Below are 24,884 nucleotides of genomic sequence, written 5' to 3' on the forward strand. Positions count from 1 at the left end.
AGAGAGAGAGAGAGAGGGAGAGAAATAGATTTTTCTTTGCTAGTTCACTCTCCAAATACCCTGAACATCTGGGACTGGGCTAGACCAAAGCCAGGAACCTGGAACTCCACCAGGTTTTTCCACATGAGTGACAGGGACCCAAGTGCTTGAGACCTCACTTGTTGCCTTCCGGGGTGTACATTAGCAGGAAGCTGGATTAGACGCCAAGCCAGTATGCAAACCCAAGGACTGATATGTGATACAATGTCCCAAGTGATGACTTACCTGCTGTGTAAAATACCTGCTCCTAAACTTCTTTTTCAATTCCATTTTTTTCATAGTACTTTTTTTGAAGTTCCCTCGTATAGGAGAGAGTGGTTGTGTAAACTATGATACATGCACAAAATGGAGTACTATACAGCTGCAAATAAGAATGAAGAATACCTTTAAGTTTTTATTTTATATATTTTCATTTTTATTTGAAGAGCAGAGGGACAGACAGACATCTTCCATCCCCTGGCTCAGTCCTCAAATTCCCGCAAGAGCCTGGGCTGAGCCAGGCTAAAACTGGCAGCCTGGAATTCAGCCAGGTCAGGTCTCCTGCATGGGTGGCAGGGACAGAAGTACTTGAGCCATCATCTGCAGCTTCCCAGGGTTTGCATTGACAGGAAGCTGGATTGGAAGCACAGGAAATGGGATTTAAACCAGGCCTTCTGATATGTGATGCTGTCATCTCATGAGCCATCTTACAGCTGGGCCAAATGCTTACCCAAGGAATATCTTTATAAATTGATCTGAGTGATTTCCAGGTACTGATGGGTGCAAAAGAATACCTATAATCAATAACCACATGAAAAAATGCTGAGCATCACTGGCCATTATGTGAATGTGAATTAAAATGACAATGAAATACCCCTTCACACTCATTAGGATGGCTCTAGAAAACCAGTAAGCAAGGCCGGCGCCGCGGCTCACTAGGCTAATCCTCCACCTTGTGGCGCCGGCACACCGGGTTCTAGTCCCAGTCGGGGCGCTGGATTCTATCCCGGTTGCCTCTCTTCCAGGCCAGCTCTCTGCTGTGGCCCGGGAGTGCAGTGGAGGATGGCCCAAATGCTTGGGCCCTGCACCCCGTGGGAGACCAGGAGAAGCACCTGGCTCCTGCCATCGGATCAGTGCGGTGCGCTGGCCACGGAGGCCATTGGAGGGTGAACCAATGGCAAAGGAAGACCTTTCTCTCTGTCTCTCTCTCTCACTATCCACTCTGCCTGTCAAAAAAATAATAAAAAAAGAAATCCAATAAGCAGACAGAAAACAGTAAGTATTGGTTAGAATGTTGAAAGCTTGGAACTCTTGCATATTACTGTCAGGAATGGAAGCTGCTACAGCCATTCTGGAAAATGGTTTTCTGTCTTCTCAGAAAGTTAAACATGAGGGGTCGGTGTTGTGGTGTAGCGGGTGAAGCCGCTACCTGCAGTGCTGGCGTCCCATATGGGCGCCGGTTTGAGTCCTGGCTGCTCCACGTCCGATCCAGCTCCCTGCCTTGGCCTGGGAAAGCAGCAGAAGATGGCCCAGGTCCTTGGGCTCCTGCACCCACGTGGGAGACCTAGAGGAAGCGCCTGGATCCTGGTTTCAGATTGGCACAGCTCCGGCTGTTGCGGCCACTTGGGGAGTGAACCAGTGGGTGGAAGACCTCTCTCTCTCTCTCTCTCTCTCTCTCTCTCTCTCTTTCTCTCTGCCTTTCCTTCTCTCTCTGTGTAACTCTGATTTTCAAATAAATAAATAAATCTTTAAAAAAAGAAAGTTAAACATGAATCGTATGATCCAGCAATTCTGCTCCTAGAAACAGATATTTGAACACATACTCCATAGATACATAATTAAATTAAAAACACAATAAGTTGTAGAAAGTGTACTTGAATATTTATAGCAGCGCTATTCATGATAGCCAGAACAACCTAAATGTTTATCAGCTGATGCATGGGTAAACACAACGGTGTATCCAGACACTAAAAATTATTAACCATCAAAAGGAATGGAGTATTGATATATCCATACAAATGCTGCAATGCATTTGAATACTGAAAGTATTATTATGATAAGTGAAAACAATCAAATATAAAAGGTCACATGTTAAATAATTTCACCTGTAACAAATACCCAGAATAGGTACATCCATGAAGTAATAAAACAGATCAGCCAGTACCAGGCACTATGGGGGGGGGGGGGCAGGAAGTAGCTCCTTGAGGAGTGCAGGGACTCCTTCAGGTTGATGAAAACACTTCAGAACTAGATAGACGTAGTTGCACAACGTCGTGAATGTATTAAATGCTACAGAACTGTATGCTTTAAAATGATTAATTTTATGTTGTGTGGATTTAATTTTAATAAGAGTCCATAGTGTTCTACCTTTCATGAAAGAGAAAAAAGGGGAAACAAAATATACATACATGTCTTCACTTGTGCCAAAGAAATATTACAAGAATGAAACTGATGAGATTGGCTACTCAGGGATTGTTTGGGGATGAGGTGAGAAGAATGAAGAAGTGGGAATGAGGTAGCAGGGCTGAGGTCAACAGATTTACCCACTGAACGGATGTATTTTTTGTGTAGATCTAACTCTTAAAGCCATGCTAATGTTTTATATCCCCCCTAACCCCACCAAATAGTTAAAAATCTATAAGGTGTGGAAGGAGCCCAGTTAGAACACAAAGAATAACAAATGGATGTAACTGTATTACAAATGGATATTGTAACCTTAAGAAGTTGGGGAAGAACTAACCAATTTTGGAATAGAGTATTTTGATTGTATACTGTTAAGGTATAGACATAAACAATTGAACATAGACATTATAATTAGTAAATTTGTTTGTCACAGAGGAAAGAGTTAACATTCCTGAAATTACTCTATATGTATATTAGCATTAAGCAAATAAGTTAGAGGGTTCCTTGGTGGAATGGTTAACTCCAGGGAAAATAGCAGATGAACTTGAACATTTTGTGGTGCCAGAAACTAAGGGAGTACTAAAAAATAATGTGGAAAAAATGACACAAGAGCCAAACTGAAGTAGTTCCCTCTGAAATTTGGGACAACTTGAGCTAAAATAATAAATAATGGTCTTAATAAATTGTAGCTCAGAAAACCACATATCCCTTTGTCCATATTGATTTAAATAACTGAACAAGCAAGTGGAGAGAAGGACTAGCTCTATTTTTATAAATATAAACATAAATATTGAACTAGAAAAGTCATCATTGAATAGAGCCAGGAATCATGGGTAAATACTAAAAAATAGTGAGGGAAAGCCATGTTGAGAAACAGATGCTTGCCTGGTCTCCAAAGTATCTCTCTGTAAGATAATTTCAGTTACAAAGGGAAAAGTAGTGACTTCACAGAGATGAAACTTAGCTTACTTTCACATATTCAACTGACCAAAGTTGACATCACCGGGAATTGACACCATGGATCTTAACAGGGCACAATAAGAAGGCACAATGCCATTTCTATGATCTTCCTGCCCCAAAGGCAGAACTCAGTGGAATCATGGATAAACATCGGACCAACATAAACTGAGGGACATTATACAAAACAACTGATCGGGCCGGCACCGTGGCTCACTTGGCTAATCCGCTGCCTGTGGTGCCGGCACTCTGGGTTCTAGTCCCAGTTGGGGTGCCGGGTTCTAGTCCCGGTTGCTCCTCTTCCAGTCCAGCTCTCTGCTGTGGCCTGGGAGGGCAGCGGAGGATGGCCCAGGTGCTTGGGTCCCTGCACCTGCACAGGAGACCGGGAGGAATCACCTGGCTCCTAGCTTTGGATCAACGCAGCACGGGCCGTAGCAGCCATTAGGGAAGTGAACCAACGGAAGGAAGACCTTTCTCTCTGTCTCTCTCTCACTGTCTATAATTCTCTCTCTGACTCTCTCTCTCTCTCTCACTGTCTAACTCTGCCTGGCCAAAAAACAAACAAACAAAAAAACCACGCACACACACATTAGGGGAAGCTGAGAGGAGGGGATATGGGAGTGCTGAGCTGTTTCTGAAACTTTTCTCTAGGGCTAGAACTTTTCAAAACAGGAGGTTAAAACTCTCTTAATTTTGAAGCATTTTACTTGCTTTGATATTTAACTGAGTCCAGAAATATATTTAGAGTGACATCATTAACTATTGCTTTCAAAAAAAGTTTTAAGGGATTAAGAAGGAAATTTAGAATGTTTCTTTTTAAAAATATTTATTTAATTTATTTGGAGGGAAGGAGGGATGGAGGGAGGTGGAGAGAGAGACAGAGAGAGAAAAAGAGAGAGAGAGAGAGAGAGATACCATCCTTCATTGGTTCATCCTTAAATGTCTGCAACAGCATATCCCCAAGCTGGGAGCTGGGAAAACAATCCAGGATTTCCACATGGCTATCAGGGATCCAACTACTTGTTCACCTCCACCCAGTGTGCCTTAGCTGGAATTGGGATTGGAGTCGGGTCTTGAGTTCAGGCGGTGCAATATGGGATGCAGGTATCCCAAGGGACATCTTAATCACTATGTCAAATGTCTGTCCTTGAAAATTGAGAATATTGAGTTGCTTCCAGGTCCTTCTTCCTTCCTTAAAAAAAATTAATTGCAGCAGGGAGATAGAGGGGAAGGGGCTGGGAGAGAGCCAGTGTGGATTCAGTGGGATGGGATTCTCTGGGAAAATGTTACCACCCCTACACCTGCATAGGAGAGGGGAGGGAGGACTAACTGGTCCCCCAGAGAGGGCAGCCGAGTGAAGAGAATGCCAGACAGCATCTGTGCCCTTGGGCAGGACCCAGACAACCCACAGTAACTGAGCAGGGGAGCCAGTTGAACAAATGGTCCCATTTTACTCTCTGCCTTCCAAGCTCTTGCCAGAGCCTCCCATTGACTGGCCCCCATCAGAAGCCAGATGCCTGTGGTGCCCATTGGGGCTGTTTAAACATATCCACCTGCAGTGGCCTAGTGCAGGGTGAAGAGAATGGAATATAGACCTAGAGGAGTAAGAAAGGCGCCAGCAGGGAGGTCATCTGCTCTCTCATTTTACAGGTAAGAGAAATAAGCCCCAAAGAGGTCAACCGATTTACCCAAGGTCACAGAAAAGGGCATTGGGTAGAACTGAAAGTTCATTTGTCTGGGATCTGGATAACGTAGGTCTTGGCCAGGCCACTACCTTGGGCTGTGGTTTCTGTATCTATTGGAGTCAATGGGGGTGGGTTAAAGCAGTGGTCTTCAAACGGAGGTAATACGTGTCCCTGGTTATGCACAGAACTTCTAGGAGGAATATGGGCATGGATAATTTGAAGTGGGTAAGTCTCCAGACCCACAGCTTCCTTACATACACTCTTTCTCAGAATGAAGCTGCTTTTTCCTTTCCTAATTGTTCTTTCCTACATGACAAGAGAAAAGTCTGCCTTTCCCTCTGTCCCAAGTACTCCAGGGTGCACTTAGTACTTAGTGGTAACCAAACAAAGGGGCATTTTGGCTTTTGGCGTGGATTCCTGTGACAGCACACTAGAGAGCTTGAACTCAGACATGTTGGAAACAGCAGCAGTTACTCGTGGCAAATATGCACCTGTCCATAGCCTTTCCGGGAAGGGTTTAAATCGCTTTCGTATAGAAAACAGAAAGTTGAAAGCAGCTCTTTGTCCATTTAGGAGGAAGGGAGATTTTAATCTGATTCAGAGGACAGAGCTTGAGCTCCTCCAGGAACTGGTTGAACCACATACCAGCCTGACTGGCACAACCATGAGTGACACTATGCAATTGCTTCTACCTCTTACATGCAGTTTTATTCTTGTGTGGAGTTGTGTGTCCTCACACAGTCCACAGTGAGCTAGATGGGGCCAGGATCTTCCACGACCAGTTGCCACCTCCCTTTGAGCTCCTGAGATGCAGGGCTACCATGTGGGAGAAGCCTGTTTTGTGATTCTTCCCTCCTACCCTGCTCTTCCACCAAACAACACTTCTTTCCTTGAGGTCAGCCTTAAGGTTCATCATTTTTAGGTTACTACTAGTTGCCAATTATAGAAGGTTCTGCCTTCTATACACTTCTATAAATAGCCCCTGCAATTTTTGAAAATAATCTTATCACTTTGTTTAAAAAAGAAAATGCTCAGGGAGCAAATGTTTAGCCTGGAGTTCAGACACACACATCCCATATTGGAGTACATGGGTTTGAATCTTAGACCTCTTTTAGAATCTAATGAGAGGGGCTGGTGCTGTGACACAGCAGGTTAAAGCCCCGGCCTGCGGCATCAGCATTCCATATGGGCACCAGTTCAAGTCCCGGCTACTCTGCTTCAAATTCAGCTCTGTACTGTGGTGTAGGAAAGCAGTACTTGATGGGCCAGTGCCTCGGCTCACTAGGCTAATCCTCCGCCTTGCAGCGCCGGCACACCGGGTTCTAGTCCCTGTCGGGGCGCCGGATTCTGTCCCAGTTGCCCCTCTTCCAGGCCAGCTCTCTGCTGTGGCCCGGGAGTGCAGTGGAGGATGGCCCAAGTGCTTGGATCCTGCACCCCATAAGAGACTAGGAGAAGTACCTGGCTCCTGCCATCGGATCAGCGCAGTGCGCCGGCCGCAGCGCACCAGCTGTGGCGGCCATTGGAGGGTGAACCAATGGCAAAGGAAGACCTTTCTCTTTCTCTCTTTCTCTCTCACTGTCCACTCTGCCTGTAAAAAAAAAAAAAAAAAAAAAAAAAAAGAAAAGAAAAGAAAAAAAGAAAAAGGAAAGCAGTACTTGGACCCCTGCACCCTTGTGGGAGACCTGGAAGAAGCTCCTGGCTTTGGATCAGCTCAGCTCCGGCCATTACAGCTGTTTGGGGAGTGAACCAGCAGATGGAAGATCTCTCTTTCTCTCTGGCTCTACCTCTCTCTGTAACTTTGTCTTTCAAATAAATAAAATAAATATTTTTAAAAAAAGAATCTAATGAGATCTTGGATCACCTCCCTCCCTGAACATGTGTCCATTGACCTCATTTTTCTTTGATTTCTTCTGTGTGTAGGAACTCTCCTGAACTTCATTCTTGGACTTGCTAGGAATTCATGGACCTAAAGAACCTCTACTTTAGGGTGAATTCCAAGGTGTGGGAATTTTTAATGAGCCTTAATTTATGTTAATTTATCTCTTGTGTAAAGCATTTATACGTCCCTCTGTGTCTATTTTTTTTAAAGAAAGCTTTTATTTAATGAATAGGTACAGCTTTATTAATATAGTGGTTCTTCCCCCTATACCCACTCTCCCACTCCCACTCCCATCCCACCTCCTACTCTCTCTCCCATCCCATTCTTCATTAAGATTCATTTTTAATTAACTTTATATACAGAAGGCGAACTCTATACTAAGATTTCCACAGTTTGCACCCACACAGACACACAAAGTATAGAGTACTGTTTGAAAACAAGTTTTGCAGTTAAATCTCATAGTACAACTCATTAAGTACAGAGGTCCTGCATGGGGAGTAAGAACACAGTGACTCCTGCTGTTGATTTAACAATTGACACTCTTGTTTATGACATCAGTGATCACCTGAGGCTCTTGACATGAGTTACCAAGGCTATGGAAGCATTTTAGGTCCAAAAACTTCATCAGTATTTAGACAAGGCCATAAGCAAAGTGGAAGTTCTCTCCTCCCTTCAGAGAAAAGTACATATTTCTTTGATGGCCCCTTCTTTCCACTGGGGTCCCACTCACAGAGATCCTTCATGTAGATCATTTTTTGCCACAGCATCTTGGCTTTCCATACCTGAAATGCTCTCTTGGGCTTTTCAGCCAGATCTGAATGTCTTAAGGGCTGATTCTGACGTCAGAGTGCTGTTTAGGGCCTCTGCCTCTTTTAATTGGCAGGTCCATTCTCCTTTGTTTATCTGACTCTGAGGTTTGGGGACCTAATAAGTAATCAGGGGGCAGGTATGTGGTACACCTGCTCAACTGCTGCTTAGGACACCTGCATCCCATCTTGGAGTGTTTGAGTCCCAGCTACTCCACTTCTGATCCAGCATCCTGCTAACTCACACCCTGGGAAGCAACAAATAATGGCTCAAGTGCTTAGGCCACGCAAACTACAAGGGATACATGAATAGAGTTCTGGGCTACTGACTTTGACCTGGCCTAGCCCTGGCTGTTGTGGGCATTTGGGGAGTGAACCAGCAGGTAGATGACATATCTCTCTCTCTCTCTCTCTTTCTCTTTCTGCCTTTCAAATCAATTTAACTCATGAGAATAAGTAAAAATTTAAAAATTCAGATGCCATAAATTTCCATTGGCTACCACAGGGACTGAAGGAATTTTGAGAACAAAAACAATACATTCTACTTTACTTTGTAGTCTACAAGTCAAAAAGTTTCATTAGGTAAAAAGTTTCTTAGGGTTAAAAAAGGAAAAAATGTATTTGAGCATTTGGTTCCTTCATTCAACCAAGTCATAGTTGTTCACCACGTCAGGTGCTAGAAGCTGGAGATGTACATATGAGTGAGACTCCACCCCTGCCTTCAGAAACTCACTGTCCAGACAGAAAGACAGATGTCTCAGTGCATCGTGTGAGGCAGGAAGAGGTTATAGTTTGACACGAGGAACAGAATTAGTGCGGAGGTGTGAAGCAGCACAGGGGAGTCAGTGTTAGCAAGGGTAGGAGTCGTCCTTTCCAAAATGAATTAGCAAACCTGCTCCTTTCCCATGGCCCATGCATCACCCATACCCATTTGAATCCTTCCCCCTTCTCTCATGCAATCCCAGTGAGACTCAATGCTAACTTTGAAGCTCCATGGTCTCTAGGATGGCTCAAGTCAATCTAGGAAGCTAAAGGGTACAAGAAATACTCAGGACACATCTGGCCGTGTAGCTAGGCTTTTTGATGATAACGTGCACTTCTGCATGTTTTCAATAGAGCAGCGACCAAATCACTCAAGGAAAAGAAAAACAGGAGAAACCACAGCTCAAATTTATGAAGGCAGAATGTGTCATTATTGTAAGCACAAGAAATAGACTTGCTAGGAAGCTTACTTGTGTGTGTTTGGGTTGGGGGAGAGGGGAGGTTGCCATATTTTTTCCCTTTTGACTCAGATTTATCCTTAGCAATAATTCACTTCCTTCTACCACAATCCAGGGATCTCTTTAGTAGACTTATTATTATTATTACTATTTTAATTAGAGAACAAGTGCACTTGAGCCATCACCTTGACGTACCAGGGTATGCATTAGCAGGAAGCTGGAATATGGAGTGGATCAAACTTAGGCACATTGATATGGAATTGCAAGTACCCCAAGCAGTGTCTTAACCATGGTGCTAAATGTCTACCCCTTCAGTAGCTTTTGAAATCAATGAATGTAACCTTTCTGCTGTGACTTACAAGTCATTTTGGTCCTCGACCTATCTCCATTCCTCTCATGTCTCTCCGTGTTTGTCCTTTTACTAACTGGCCACCATTTCCTCATTGTCTAAGCTTCTCGCATTTGGATTTCCAGACATTGGTGGAGTCTCCCAGGTCTTCACATTTGCAACAGTCTTCAGCTGCCCTACCCTCCCGCTTGCCTCCTTGGGGTTCCTAGGCCACAGCAGGAGATCACCCTCAGTTTTGGTCTTCTCCTATACTTGGAAAAGACCAAAACTGAGGTGTGTAACTGTTTCCCTAGATGCCTTCTTTCTTTCTTCCTTCCTTCTTTCTTTCTTTCTTTCTTTCTTAAACATATATAACTTTTTAAAAGATTTATTTATTTACTTGAAAGGCAGAGAGAGAGAGAGAGAGAGAGAAAGAGAGTCGGAGAGTCACAGAAGGGTCATCTGCTGGTTCACTCCCTAGATGGCCACAATGGCCTGAGATGAGCCGATCCGAAGCCAGGAGCCAGGGGCTTCTTCTGGGTCTCCCACGCGGGTGCAGGGGCCCTTTGACCATCTTCTGCTGCCTTCCCAGGCCATAGCAGAGAGCTAGATCAGAAGTGGAGCAGCCAGGACTTGAACTGGTGCCCATATGGAATGACGGCATGGCAGGCAGCGACTACCCGCTGTGCCACAGCGCCTGCCCTGTCTTCTTTTTTTTTTTAACTTTTATTTAATAAATATAAATTTCCAAAGTACAGTTTATGGATTACAATGGCTTTTTCCTCCCCACAACCTCCCCCCCACCCACACCCCTCCCATCTCCTGCTCCCTCTCCCATTCTATTCGCATCAAGATTCATTTTCAATTATCTTTATATACAGAAGATCAATTTAGTTTATATTAAGTAAAGATTTCAACAGTTTGCACCCACACCGAAACACAAAGTGTGAAATACTGTTTGAGTACTAGTTATAGCGTTAATTCACATTGTACAACACATTAAGGACAGAGATCCTACATGAGGAGTAAGTGCACAGTGACTCCTGTTGTTGACTTAACAAATTGACACTCTTGTTTATGGCGTCAGTAATCTCCCTAGGCTCTAGTCGTGAGCTGCCAAGGCTATGGAAGCCTTTTTAGTTCGCCAACTCCAATCTTATTTAGACAAGGTCGTAGTCAAAGTGGAAGTTCTCTCCTCCCTTCAGAGAAAGGTACCTTCTTCTTTGATGGCCCGTTCTTTCCACTGGGATCTCACTCACAGAGATCTTTCATTTAGTTTTTTTTTTTTTTTTTTTTTTTTTGCCAGAGTGTCTTGGCTTTCCATGCCTAAAATACTCTCATGGGCTCTTCAGCCAGATCCAAATGCCTTAAGGGCTAATTCTGAGGCCTGTCTTCTTTCTTTTTAAGATTCTTTTCTTTTTAAGATTTTTCTTTATTGGAAAGACAGAATAACACACACAGAGGGAGAGAGAAAGAAAGATTTTTTATTTTTTAAATATTTTTATTTATTCATTTATTTGAGAGTTATAGACAGTGAGAAGGAGAGACAGAGAGAAAGGTCTTCCTTCTGTTGGTTCACTCCCCAAATGGCCAAAATGGCCGGAGCTGCACAAATCTGAAGCCAGGAGCCAGGAGCTTCTTTTCAGTCTCCCACGTGGGTGCAGAGGTCCGATGACTTGGGCCATCTTCTACTGCTATCCTAGGCCATAGCAGAGAGCTGGATTGGAAGTGGAGCATCCGAGACTTGAACTGGCACCCATATGGGATGCTGGCACTGCCGGCGGTGGCCCTACCTGCTACGCCACAGTGCCAGCCCCGAGATTTTCCATCTATTGGTTCACTCCCTAAATGGCTGTGCATTCAGGGCTGGGCCAAGCCATGCCAGGTGCCTAGAACTCCATCTGGCTCTCTCACATGGGTGCAGGGGTCCCAACACTCAGGCCATCTTCCTCTGCTTTTTCAGGTGCATTAGCAGGGAATTGGACCCAAAGCAGGGCAGACTGGACTCTGATATGGGATGTCAGCATCACAGGCAGCAACTTAACTGGCTATGCCACAATGCAAACCCTGATGTCTTCTTGCTTAAGGGCAGTATTCTTAGAAATATTTCCCTGAGGATTTTGATGCATAACTGTTCTCAACAACAATTGATTTTTTTAAATAGAGAAATGAGTGTGTAGTTTTCATTCAAAACAAAAATATATGTTGGTACACAAAACATATATTAATTATTTACAATTCTGAATCACAAACATCCGAAATCAACCACTCAAGCCTATTGAGAAGAGAAAGAGTAACATTTAAATAGTGCCAGGGAGGCTGAGTGTGCCATCTGTCTGTGTCCCTGTCACTCTTCTATCTTAGAAATGTTGTTTTTCTAAGACATAATCATGGTACAAATGAAACCATTTAAAAACTTCTACAATATTTCTTGTACATCCAGTGTCAGAAGAAAAAAAAACTTTGTGTCAGTGTTTAATGTTACTTAATTTTGTTTTTGATGCAAAATCTAACATTTCCCTTAACTTTCTATATTTCACTGATGTAGTGTTTTTAAAAGATTATTTATTTATTTGAAAGCCAGAGTTATACAGAGAGGAAGAGAGAGACACACAGAGAGACAGAGAGAAAGAGAGGGAAGGAAGTAGGGAGGAAGGGAGAGTTCTTCCAACCACTGGTTCACTCCCCAACTGGCTGCAACAGCTGGAGCTGCGCCGATCCGAAGCCAGGAACCAGAAGGCTCCTCCAGGTCTCCCACATGGGGTAGGGGCCCAAGGACTTGTGTCATCCTCTACTGCTTTCCCAGGCCATAGCAGAGAGCTGGATTGGAAGTGGAGCAGCTGGGTCTCGAACTGGTGCCCATATGGGATGCTGGCACTGCAGGCAGTAGCTTTACCTGCTATGCCGCAGCACCGGCCCTGATGTAGTGTTTTTTTATGAGAAATTTTTGTCTCATAGTTTGTTTTGAAAATACCTTGTTTAAAATCTTATTTATAATCTTTTTAAAAGTTATTTATTTGAAAGAGTGATAGAGATATTGCATCCGTTTGTCCTTTCCTGAAATGGCTGTAACAGCCAGGTCTGGGTCAGGCTGAAGCCTGGAGCCTGGAACTCCATCCAGGTTCCCCATATGGGTGGCAGGGACTCAAGCACTTGGGCCACCCTCCACTGCCTTCCCAGTGACATTAACAGGGACCTGGATCAGAAGCAGTGCAGCTGGGACTGGAATTGGAGGTCCAGTTTGGGGTGCCAGCATTGCAAGCTGCAGCTTACCCCATTGCTCCATGACACTAGTGTCGCGACGTTTTTGTAAGGTTTAAATAATGTGTTCTATATTTTATAATTACAATAATTTGTGTTTTCTCATCTGTAAAAGGGGATCAAAGTAGGTGTCATATGGCCACAGGGTTAACCTAGGTTAACTGAATCCATCAATAACAGCTGACATCTCTTGAGTATTTGCGATGTGCCTGTCATCACGTCAAGTGCTGTGCATGTCGGGGCTCAGTCACTCCTGCCTACAGCTCTGTGTGGCAGGTCCTGTGGTCACCATCCCTTTCTTTTTCCAGGTGCGGAAAGGGAGGGTACAGCACACTGAGTACTGTTTTGCGGTTGCATAGGTAGCAGATAGCGAGCTGGGATTAAAATCAGGCAGGTGGATTTTAGAGCCTGCACCCTCATCCACTGTGTGACACTGCCGCTCAGGTTAAATGCTACCTAAAGGAACCATGCAGTGGATAAGCAGACGTCTGCATAAAAATTGATAAGTAAAACCTAGAAGGGATGAGAGGAATACCTTTACCCTGATGCTCAGGGCAAACATGCGAAGGCATGTCTAATACTTAATGGCTGCCACTTTAAGAAGTTTCCCAGGGCCCCTGTTTCTTCCTTTTCTTGAATGCCTTTCAACACCTGGCTTCCAGTTGGCGTGGGTTAGTGGAAGAACTTGACTTTTTGAATCCTTATCAGCTGTGTGATCTGGAGCAAGGTAAAAGTCTCTAACTGCTGCTTTCTTATCTGTAAAGATGGCAACAATTGGGCGGGTGCTGTGTCGTAGTAAGTTAAGCCTCTGCATGTGGTGCTGGCATCCCATATGGGCACCAGCTTGAGTCCCGGCTGCTCCACTTCCAACCCAGCTCCCTGCTGATGGCCTAGAAGGCAGTGGAGGTTGGTCCAAGTGTTTGGGCCCCTGCACCTGCGTGGGTAACCTGGAGGAAGCTCCTGGCTTCTGACTGGCCCAGCACCTGTTGCTGCAGCCATTTGGGGAGTGAATCAGTGAAAGGAAGATCTCGGCCGGCGCCGTGGCTCACTAGGCTAATCCTACACCTAGCGGCGCCGGCACACCGGGTTCTAGTCCCGGTCGGGGCGCCGGATTCTGTCCTGGTTGCCCCTCTTCCAGGCCAGCTCTCTGCTGAGGCCCAGGAGTGCAGTGGAGGATGGCCCAAGTGCTTGAGTCCTGCACCCCTTGGGAGACCAGGATAAGTACCTGGCTCCTGCTTTCGGATCAGCAGCGATGCGCTGGCCGCAGCGCGCCAGCTGTGGTGGCCATCGGAGGGTGAACCAACGGCAAAAGGAAGACCTTTCTCTCTGTCTCTCTCTCTCACTATCCACTCTGGTGAAAAAAAAAAAAGAAAGAAAGGACGATCTCTCTGTTTCTCCCTCTTTCTGTCAGTAACTCCACCTCTCAAATAAATAAATAAATCTTAAAAAAGTAAAAAGATGGCAACGACGTGTGCTTCAGCTTCTCCAGCAGAAGGCATGAGATGGTAAAACGTTAAAACACAGAGGACGGCAGTCAGGCTACTTAGATGACAAATACAAAACATGACTTGCCCAGACCTGGACAGAGGATGTTGCCTTAGTTGCCTCTAAGACTTAGGCTAATTTGCTAACTGTCTCTCTCCCTCTTTGAGGTTTCAGAGTAATTTACCGGGCGCTTCCTCTCCCTGCACTTGCAGTCTCTAGGTCACTTTCTCCACTTGCAGATCTGGCCCAGGAAGAGCGCCGTGCACTGCCCCGTGAGACTCATGAGGTGGCTGTAGCGGTCCTCACCCTGCAAGGACACCACTGGCAGATCCAGCTCCTTGCATAGTGCCTTCCCTGGGGCCACCTTCTCAGCCTCTTTCTGCCCCTCATTCTCCTGCAGGGGGTGATGTTGTTGGGAGTGGCCCATTGCATCCTGGATGTCATTGCCAGCCTTGCCTACTACACGGGGGTCCCTAGAGCAGTCTGGGTGGTCATCCTGATTCTGAAGGAGCTCTGCCCCCTCCAGCAGGCTCTTCTTGCCATTACCATGCACCTTCCCTAGGGCGGTGCCGGCCGTATCCATGGCAGCAGCTATAGGAAGGTAGGAGGAGAAAGCCGTCTTGGACTAGACAACGGATTTGCACCTCTTCTCAGTGTATCTGCCCTCGAGAGGGCTGAGAGGAGGCCCAGGGTCTGCTGGATAGGAGCTCTGCAGGAAGAGCTCCATCAGGTTCAGGTAACAGGGCTGCTCCCAGCAGTGGGATAACAGCAGGTGGTGGTAGACGCATGCTTCCGGAGAGCATTGTTGGCAGCAGCTAAGCTTATGCGTTGCTTCTGATAACAGCAGATCTGTCCCCAGTGGGTGGGAGATGAATCCATGGTGTAGTCTGACACTAGGAGGAGAGCTTGCAGCAGTTCCACACGCTAGCCCACGTCAGGATGTGCTGGAGACTATCAGCATCCTGTTTCCTTGGCACCACCGGCTCCTGCGATGCCACAGCACCATCCAAGCCTGGGTGTTCTTGCCACCAGTGGCACTGTACCCCAGGGCCTCCCTAAGTGGGGCTGTAGTATCTTCTGTCCCTGGGTGCTCCATCTCATCCCTAGTCAGCACCCTGGCAATCTGGAAGAAGTGCTGGATGAAATCCTACCTTTTTTTTTTTTTTTTTTTTTTGGCATAAACACTCAACTTTTGGTCTCCATTCATCCTGAGAGAGGAGCAAAGTGCTCTGTTCCTGGATGCTGGTTCTTGCTTGGCCAGGTTTTGCCAGTCTGTGTTAAGGATTAATATCAGGATCTCACTGAAACCACCATTTGTTATATATTTAAGTTCTTTCTTGAAATCACATATTGTTCTCATTAAGTAATCCATGTATTCATTCTTTTTAAGAAAGATTTATTTATTTATTTGAAAGGCAGAAAGGAAAAGAGAGAGAGCGCATGCACAAGAGAGCCATAGCAAGCAAGAGAGAGAATTTTCCATCCATTGGTTCACTTGTCAAATGCCTGCAGTGGTCGGAGCTGGGCCAGGCCTGAGCCAGGAGCCAGGAGCTTCTTCCAGGTCCTCCGTGTGAGTGCAGGGGTCAAGCATATCTACCACTGCTTTCCTAGGTACATTAGCATGGAGCTGGATCAGAAGTGGAGCGGCTGGGACTCAAAGGGACACTGGCGTTGCAGGTGGCAGCTTCGCCTGCTGTGCCACACCTCCAGTCCCGATATAACAAGTCTTAATGAATTCCTTTATTTTTAATTGTCTGAGCATAAAGAACTCTTTTAGGTATGGTGGATATTTATAATTTATACTTTGAGTAACAGCTCCCAATGTACTAGTGATATGAATAAGGGATTTGTAGAATAGAAAATGCAATTATTTGGCTAGTATGTGGGAAATAACTAAGCCTCTTTAGATATCAAAGAAATGTGCTTCCCTCATCTCCCCAAATCACGTTTCCCACAGGAAAATATCCAGTGCTTATAAAGGTCACGTTCATTGTTGATGGACAATAGAAATCTATTGGGCAGCAATTTTTAATATGCAACGAGAACCTTAAATATGTTCTTATTGGGGCCGGTGCTGTGGTGCAATGGATTAAAGCCCCAGCCTGCAGTGTGGGCATCCCATAACGGGCACTGGTTCATGGTCCAGCTGCTCTTCTTCCCATCCAGCTCTCTGCTATGGCCTGAGAAAGCAGTAGTAGAGGATGACCCAAGTCCTTGGGCCCCTGCACCTGCATGGGAGACCCGGAAGAAGCTCCTGGCTCCTGGCTTCAGATCAGCTCAGCTCTGGCCATTGTGGATATTTGGGGAGTGAACCAGCAGAATGGAAAACCTCTCTGTCTCTGACTCTACCTCTTTCTGAAACCCTGTCTTTCAAATAAATAAAATAGTTCTTAAAAAAATGTTCTTTTGGGCCGGCGCCGTGGCTCACTAGGCTAATCCTCCACCTGTGGCACTGGCACCCCAGGTTCTAGTCCCCGTCGGGGCGCCGGATTCTGTCCTGGTTGCTCCTCTTCCAGGCCAGCTCTCTGCTGTGGCCCGGGAGTGCAGTGGAGGATGGCCCAAGTGCTTGGTCCCTGCACCCACATGGAGACCAGGAGGAAGCACCTGGCTCCTGGCTTCAGATCGGCGCTGCGCGCCGGACGCAACACGCCGGCTGTAGCGGCCACTTGGGGGGTGAACCAATGGAAAAAGGAAGACCTTTCTCTCTCTCTCTCTCTCACTGTCTAACTCTGCTTGTCAAAAATAAAAAAAATGTTCTTTTAAGATAATTTCAGTTTTTGGAATTTAATATCAAGAAACAACATGAAGTACAGAGAAAGCATTTAGTGTAAAGTGTTCCCTGTGACATTATTTATAAGAAGTCAGAGACAACATAAATGCCTTACAAACTGAGAACAGTGATTGACTGGTGTGCAGTTATGTAAAATTATGCTTAGAAATAATTTAATATGGCATGGGGGAATCCATGTAATATAATTTAAGTGAAAAGTAGGATATGTTTTAAATGTAGCATGATCATAAGTACATTCAGAATAATTGTATAAATACAAATATTTGGGGAAGATATACCAGAATGCTGAAAATATTTGTGAGATAATGATTATGGGTGATATTTTTTCTGTGTTCTACTTTTCTGTATCTCTCAAAAAGTTTTATAATGCACCTATGTTATTTTATGATATTGAGAAGCAAAGCAAACTTGATATGAATGAAGGCTTTTGTGCTAGGGTGGGTGGTAATAGCTGTTCTCGTTTGAAGCCTTAATAAGGCAGATTCCTGTCTGGATGTGTGCTCCTTGTTACACTGCCTCACTGGGTTCCTATGAAAGTTAAATAGCCTGCTATGTGGAACGACGGCCAATATATATTGCTATATGTTAGGAAGCTGCTGTAGAAAATTTAAATTTTGCAATATTGCATAGGAGATGGAAAGGTGCTTTGTGAAATAGTTTTCCTTTTTTCACATTTTAAGAGCGTTCAAAATTACCTTAACTAGCTTTCCTCTGCCTTTGAAGTTTCATTTGTATAGCATGCAACTTTTAGTGACTTCTTTTGTATGATGTAAAATGCGCTTGTGTCTTCTGGCACCTTTAGCATGCCAAGAAAGAAAAACAACTGTGGTTGTCTGGTTTTTTTTTTTTTTTTTTTTTTTTTTTTTTTTTTTATTTGAGAGGCAGAGAAAGAAAGAAAGAGAGTGTGAATGAGAGTGCGCTTCCATTTACTGGACTCAGTCAAAGTGCCTCCCCATGGGTAGCAGGAGCCCACCCACTGGAACCATCACCTTCTGCCTCCCAGGGTTCACATTAGCAGGAAGCTGGAATTAGGAGCCAGAGTGGAGACTTGACCCCAGGTGCGGGAACTCTAACCAGCAGCTTAACCACTAGGCCAAATGGTTGCCCTGGATGTTTCCATTTTTAAAAGTTTCCATCCCTTAGTTTGGTGATTAGTGGGGTCCTGGCATAGTTATTTAAAGCACCCCCAATTTTCTTCTGATTTAATGATCACCCCATCAATACCAGCGATGGAGTGGGGGAAGAATGAGCCGTGCAGTCTAGATGCTGACTCCTGAGTGGAGGTGTGTTTTATGGGGGCTGGAGGCAGGGCTCCCGACAGCAGCCTGCAGGGAGAAGGGGCAGCAGCTGTACTCGGAGGACAGAAATACCCCAGTTGCCAATCAACGCTGACCCGTGGGCTGTGTTATGGGGTCTAATCAGTCATACGTTACTTGAGAGTGATTCTGGTGGCACGGGCTCTATCTGCAGGTGGAAATGACACTATAGAGCTGAGAGAGGGTTCCAAAGACACAGCCGCCCCAGGAGCTCTATTCCACCAGTCCTGTTGTGCAGCCGAGCTTCCTACAATGAGAGTTATAATTAAAATGTTAACAAATCATTGAAATTCTAACCTGAGCATGCGGCACAACAGTTCAAGGGAAGCAACACTGCTAAGGAGTTGGAAGGCTCCTCATGCAGGGGCGACCCAGCTGGCTGGCCTTGGGCAAGGGACTTCTTGGAGATGCAGTCACTTCAGTAGTAAAGAGAACACAAAGCCCATCCTGGGGGCTGGCGCTGTGCTGCCAGTCTCACAGGGACAGTGATGTGGATAAAACTACTGCTATGGTAAGAGCGCTCTGCAAATACAAAAGCACTCCACAAATATCAGAGAAGAATCAGTAAACTGCTGGGGCCGGCACTGGGGTGCAGTGGGTTATGTAGCCACCTTGTGATATTGGCAGCCCCAGAGTTCGAGTCCTGGCTGCTCCACTTCTGATCCAGCTCCCTGCTAATGCACCTGGGAACAGTGTAAGATGTACAAGTTTCGGGCTGCTGCCACCCTATAGGAGAGTTGGATGGAGTTCCAGCCTCCTGACTTCGGCCTGGCCCTGCCCTGGCTGTTAGGGGCATTTGAGGGAATGAACCTGAGGATGGACGATCTTTGTCTCTGTCTCTCTCTGTGTATGTATTTCAAATACAATGAACATAATTAAATAAAAATTTTAAAAGACTTTGGAACTCATTTGACCGGACATGCAGCCCAGGGCAAGCCGTTTGTGGAGGTGGGTAGAAGAAAGCTGCCAGTGTGGGCTGCAAAGAGGCTGGGGAAGATGGCAGAACTCTGTTGCTTTGACCAGTTTATGCATAGCTGGCCTTGGTAGGAAACTAAAGGCTAAAATAAATTTTGGATATTTGTGATGACTGTTCCTCCAACCCACTCCTAAGGCCCTGCCCCCTTCTGGTTTTAGAAAATGAATTCCATGTGGGTGAGGATTTTTGTCCCTTTTTCTTTTCACTGCACTTTAATTCCCAGCACTTAGAACATTTCCTGGCACGCAGTACCAGGAAAATAAATATTGCATAAATGCATCCCATTTGTCTGTGTCAACTCCTCTCCATTCATGCCTGTAGTTTCAAGTTGGCTGAGCTTGTCACTGCAGTCCTGGAGCTACTTCAGGGGAGAGTTAGACCAAGTGGAGGATGCAGGGCCTTGATCTGGGTCACAGGATGCCGGCTCCACACCAGCAGCAATTCTTAGTTGGTGACTTGTCAAGTTCTGTCTAGAGATCATAATATCATATGAACATGCATTTTTTCCCAAACACTAGGGTTACTCTACAAGCAACAGATTTTTTAAAAAAGATTTATTTAATCATTTGAAAATGAGAGTTTCAGAGAGAGGGAGAGATGGGGGTGGGGGCAGAGAGAAAGAGAAAGACATTTTCCATCCCTTAGTTCACTCCCCAGATGGCCTCAACTGCCAGGGTTGGGTCAGACTGAAGCCAGGAGCTTCTTCTGGGTCTCCCACGGGGGTGCAGGGGCCCAAGCACCTGGGCCATTCTCTACTGCTTTCTCAGGTGCATCAGCAGGGAGCTGGATCGGAACTGGAGCAGCTGGGACTCGAATTGGCGCCCAGATGGGATGCTGGAACTGCAGATGGTGGCTCAACCTGCTGTGTCACAGCGCCAGCCCCACAATTATTTTTTTAAGTTGTGGTTAATTGGCTGTGTCCAGAAATATTAAGGTGAGAGGAGTACCGACCCTCACTGCAGTTTGTTACTATCCACTGGGTACTGCCATATAGTTTATAGAATGCAGTTTATGGCCAGCACCGCGGCTCACTAGGCTAATCCTCTGCCTGCAGCACTGGCACCCCGGGGTTCTAGTCCCCGTCGGGGCGCCGGATTCTGTCCTGGTTGCTCCTCTTCCAGGCCAGCTCTCTGCTGTGGCCCGGGAGTGCAGTGGAGGATGGCCCAAGTGCTTGGACCCTGCACCCACATGGGAGACCAGGAGGAAGCACCTGGCTCCTGGCTTCGGATTGGCACAGTGTACCAGCCGCAACGCGCCGGCTGTGGGGAGCAACTGAGACTAGACTAAGTTACTGGAATTAAGACTTATTCTATGCATCTGCTCTCCCACAATATGGCGCTGGGGAGGAGCAAACAACTACGCAGCTGCCTCATCAGTTTGATAAGCTGCAGGAGCTGATCCTGCTCCTGATTGGAGGAGAGCAGCGTACTCGGCGTGTGGGTAGCAGAGTTGGGATTGGTGGAAGAGGACTATAAAGGAGGAGAGAAACAACATGCACCAGGAACTTCTAAGGGGAACATCTGAGGGAACACCTGAGCAGCCCCCGAGAGAGCCGGCTGGCGGTGTGCTGCTCCTCCGCAGAAGCGGGGAAAGTGGCAGGGGGTGCCGCCCCTCCACGGAGGTGGAGGGGTCGGCAGCCAACCCGGCAAGGACCAGCAGCTAACCCGGGAAGAGCCGAGCAGACGAAAGAACAGCGCAGGGTCCTGTGTCGTTCCTCTGCGAATGGGGGAGCGACAGCCGGCCTTAGCGGCCACTTGGGGGGTGAACCAATGGAAGGAAGACCTTTGTCTCTGTCTCTCTGTCTCTCACTGTCTAACTCTGCCTGTCAAAAAAAAAAAAAATGCAGTTTAGTGATTAATTTTGTTTACTGATAGCCTCAAGCTTTTTGAATGAGAAGTGGTTCAGATTTTATTTTGTGTACCCTCTCTTCCCTGCTATTACTTAACCTCCTACCAGATGTATAGTATGTAATATTTAAAATTCAGATTGACATTAGTGGATCGTATCAGTTTCATTCAAGAAACGTTTGTTGAACTCCTACTGTGTGCAGATGTTACAAGTAGAATAGATAAAGTTAAAGAAGACAAACATTACCTCTCAGAGTCTGTGAGATACATGATAGCAGTGTCTGGATGAATGTATGTCTGTATGTTAATGTAAATATGTTATATCTTTATGTATAAATGGGAGAAAGATTCAGGATGCTTCTGAAGGCAATTAAAGGAACACCCAGTTTCAATTGTCAGCACATTTGTTATCTCACAAGTAAATATTCTAGAAGTAGGAGTCTCCAAGGTTGCCCAGTGACTGACTCAATGATACTATGGTTCTAGTTCTGCTTCTCCCCAGAGGGTAAGAGGAACTATTGAGAGGGTGAAGACAAGCAAAACTGGAATTTGTCAGCAAGAAAGAAGTGTGTGTGTGTGTGTGTGTGTGTGTGTGGCTTAGGTGTAAGCATGTGAGTGGGGGGCCATGATCAGCTGTCAAGTAATATTGTGGACTGACTTTGCCCCAAAGTGCAACAATTTAGTGATATATCAAACCCTGCAAAGGAATAAAGTAGGGAAACATACTAAGCTTATTAATATGGCATGGTTTGGTGGTTTTAAATTACTGTTTAGTAAAATAGACAAAAGTAAATCACACTCACTAAAAAGATGTTAGCGGAGGTGGGCATTTGACACAGTGGTTCAGACACCCCTGGGACACCACACCCCATATCTGAGTGCCTGCGTTTAAGTTCCTACTCTGCTTCCAATGCCAGCTTCTTGCTAATGCAAACCCTGCGAGGCTGCAAGTGCTGGCTCAAATACTCTAGTCCCTGACACCCACGTAGGAAACCCAGATAGAGTTCCTGGCTCTCGCATTCGGTTTAGCTCAGGGGAATTAACAAACAGATATAGGATCCCTGTCTGTCTGTCTCCATTTCTCTCTTTCTGCCTTTCAAATAAACAACAAATTTTAGTTGAAAAAAGAAATGTAAGCAGAAAAGGCAGACTACTATTAGGTCTAAGTTGTATCTCCACATTTCTGGGCACTTAAAGCACGCACAGGTGCATGCTTGCGTATATACATTCATCAAGATTGCACACATAGCTTCACCATCGACTTTGCTTGTGATCTTAACCCAGATCTCCTAGACAGGAGAACCAGGGGTGAGGATTACTGTGTGGTTACTTTAGGTGGGATATGCTAGCAAGGATGGTGAGGGGCAGACAAAAAATGGAAGTGAGGCAACAAAGATGCAAAACAGTGACCTCTGTGATCACTGTTGCACAATGGGCCTGGCCGACGCCTGGCAGATGTTGGGCGGGTGTGTCTACCAGGCATGCAGGATTCCTCTGGAAAAGCTGCAAGTAGAAACCAAATAGTCTACCCCAGGTGGAAGGAGGAGCGTTTTTCTCCTTGGACCTCTCCTGCCTCTCATTCCCCATTGGCCAAGTTCTACCGCATGGGGAGGTAACTTTGCGTATTTCCAGCCCGTGGCAGCCATTCAGGAAGCCAGCTGCCCTGCTTCATAGTGTGCATTTCATCCACACCTAGAAATGGAGTTGCGGCTTGAGGATGATAGGGCTCAGTGTGTGGGGCATAAGAGACGTGCAGGCCCAGGCTTCCAACCAGGCCTGCAGCCGGCTCAGGGAGCTCAGCCAAGCCTGCAGTTGTGCTAGGGGTGAAAGAGGGGTTATGGAGGTTATCTTCAGAAAAAAGAAGCAGTAGAGGAAATCTTAGAGGTTGCACAAAGATAGAATCCATTACAATGGAAACTTTGTAACAATGGAGTATTAGTATATACATTGTATTTTTAAAAAAAGTGTGCCACATATATATTTTAAAATTTTTACCTTATTTCTGTGAAAGAGAGGGGGTTGGAGAGAGACAGAGGCAGACAGAGACAGAGAGACTTATTTCATATACTGGCTCACTCCCTAAATGCTCCCAACAGTCAGGGATAGGCTGAAGGAGACCAGAGCTCAATCCAGGTCTCCCATGTGGGTAGCAGGGGCCCAGGTATTTCAGCCATCACTGACTGCCTCCCAGGGTGTGTGTTATTAGCAGGAAGCTGGAATCCAGACGATCCAGTATGGCAGTATGGGACTTGGGCATTCCAAGTGGTGTCTTAACTATTGCACCACATGCCTGCTCCCATCTATTTGCCTTTTTGTTAAAAAAAAAAATTCATAGTCATTTTCCATGTCAGTATTTTGAGATCAAACTTATACTTTTAAACAAATGCCTAAGATTACTGAGAATGATATACCATAGTTTATCTTGCTGTTTCTATTTTGATGGACATTCAAGCTGTCTCCCAAATTTCACACCATGCATAAGCCTCTGGGGAGGACACATTTAAAGAGCTAAAGATAATTTGAAAAGAAAGGTCTTATTTAGAACCAGTCACCACACCTGTCTGCAGCTTTGCTGATTTGATCCTTGTGACTGCATTAATCATGCCCCATTGCATTTCCCTGGACAGTGACACACACACACACACACACACAACCTGCCCCAGGCTCTGGCATTTCTGAGTTTCTGCTGGCATTCAAAAGGAAGTCTGTGACCTGGATAAGGTATGCTACTTTCTCCTGGAGGGCTCCCAACCCTGAGAGATTATTTTTCAGTTTTGCATATGCCCAAAGCCTATCTATTTGAGTTATTTTGTCAGTGAATACGTGTCTGGAATAAATTAAGAACAGAAATTCTATGAATTGTGACTGCTCAGTGTGAGATTCCTGAGTTCTGCAATCTGAGCAGATGAAATTAGGCCACGGCTAAGGGTGAGGGCTTGGGGAAGACAGGTGACACCTTGCGTTCTGTGACCAGGCTTTGAAGTGTTCATTGATGAGAAACACACCACTGCATGTGAAGTTTTACATGTCTTCAGCATCAAAAAGCACTGCGGGTTTCAGGCGTGTTTGGGGGGAAAAGCCTTTTATCTGTGTTTTTATCTGGCTAATGCTTTGACACTTTGAGAGTTTTGAACTTCATGATACTTATGGGAGCGACAGAAACTCCATCTGCTTTTCCTCTTGCTGGGCAGCTCTTGCCTTCTGTCTCCAATACAAGCTGGGCCCCTGAAGATCACGCTGGTGCCTCTCCCCCGTATACTCCAATGTTAACAGTGACATTTCTGAAATCTTCATGTTTTCTTCATTTTAATAAACCCTCTCATTTTAAAAGCCAACGAAGTCCTTCAGACAGTAAAGGTATTATGGGAAACAAAATATTCTTCATCCTGATATCCTTTTGATTTCTTTTTCACAGAAGCTTAGTAACACAGGTAGATTCATTATACAACAAAAAGCAAATTCTGCATGAAAGTATTAAAGAAATTCATCAGGCTAAATAGAAGAAGACAAAACTATCACTGTAATCTAGCCCTTAAAGGCTACTATGTTGAGTCAATCAAAGAATACATCCAGAATCTTAAAAAAAAAAAAATCCCAAAAAACTAATGTTACTGAGTTTAGAAACAAAACAATGTTTTATTTTACAGCATTTTGTCTAATTTTTTAAAAATATTTATTTATTTATTTAATTGAAAGAGTTATACAGAGAGAGAAGGAGAGGCAGAGTCTTTACTCCCCAATTGGCTGCAATGGTCAGAGCTGTGCTTATCTGAAACCAGGACCAGGAGCTTCTTCTGGGTCTCCCACATGGATGCAGGGGCCCAAGGACTTAGGCCATCCAAGGACTTAGGCCATAGCAGAAAACTGGATGGGAAGTGGAACAGCTGGAACTTGAACTGGCGCCCATATGGG

General features: G+C 45.4%; 1 pseudogene; it reads right to left on the reverse strand.

Moving 5' to 3' along the window:
• Nucleotides 1-14,168: 14,168 nt before the first annotated feature.
• On the reverse strand, nt 14,169-24,558 carry LOC138844390 (farnesyl pyrophosphate synthase pseudogene; annotated as a pseudogene).
• Between the last annotated feature and the right edge of the window lie 326 nt (nt 24,559-24,884).

Source organism: Oryctolagus cuniculus, chromosome 11, assembly GCF_964237555.1.
Source record: "Oryctolagus cuniculus chromosome 11, mOryCun1.1, whole genome shotgun sequence".
NCBI classification, from domain to species: domain Eukaryota; kingdom Metazoa; phylum Chordata; class Mammalia; order Lagomorpha; family Leporidae; genus Oryctolagus; species Oryctolagus cuniculus.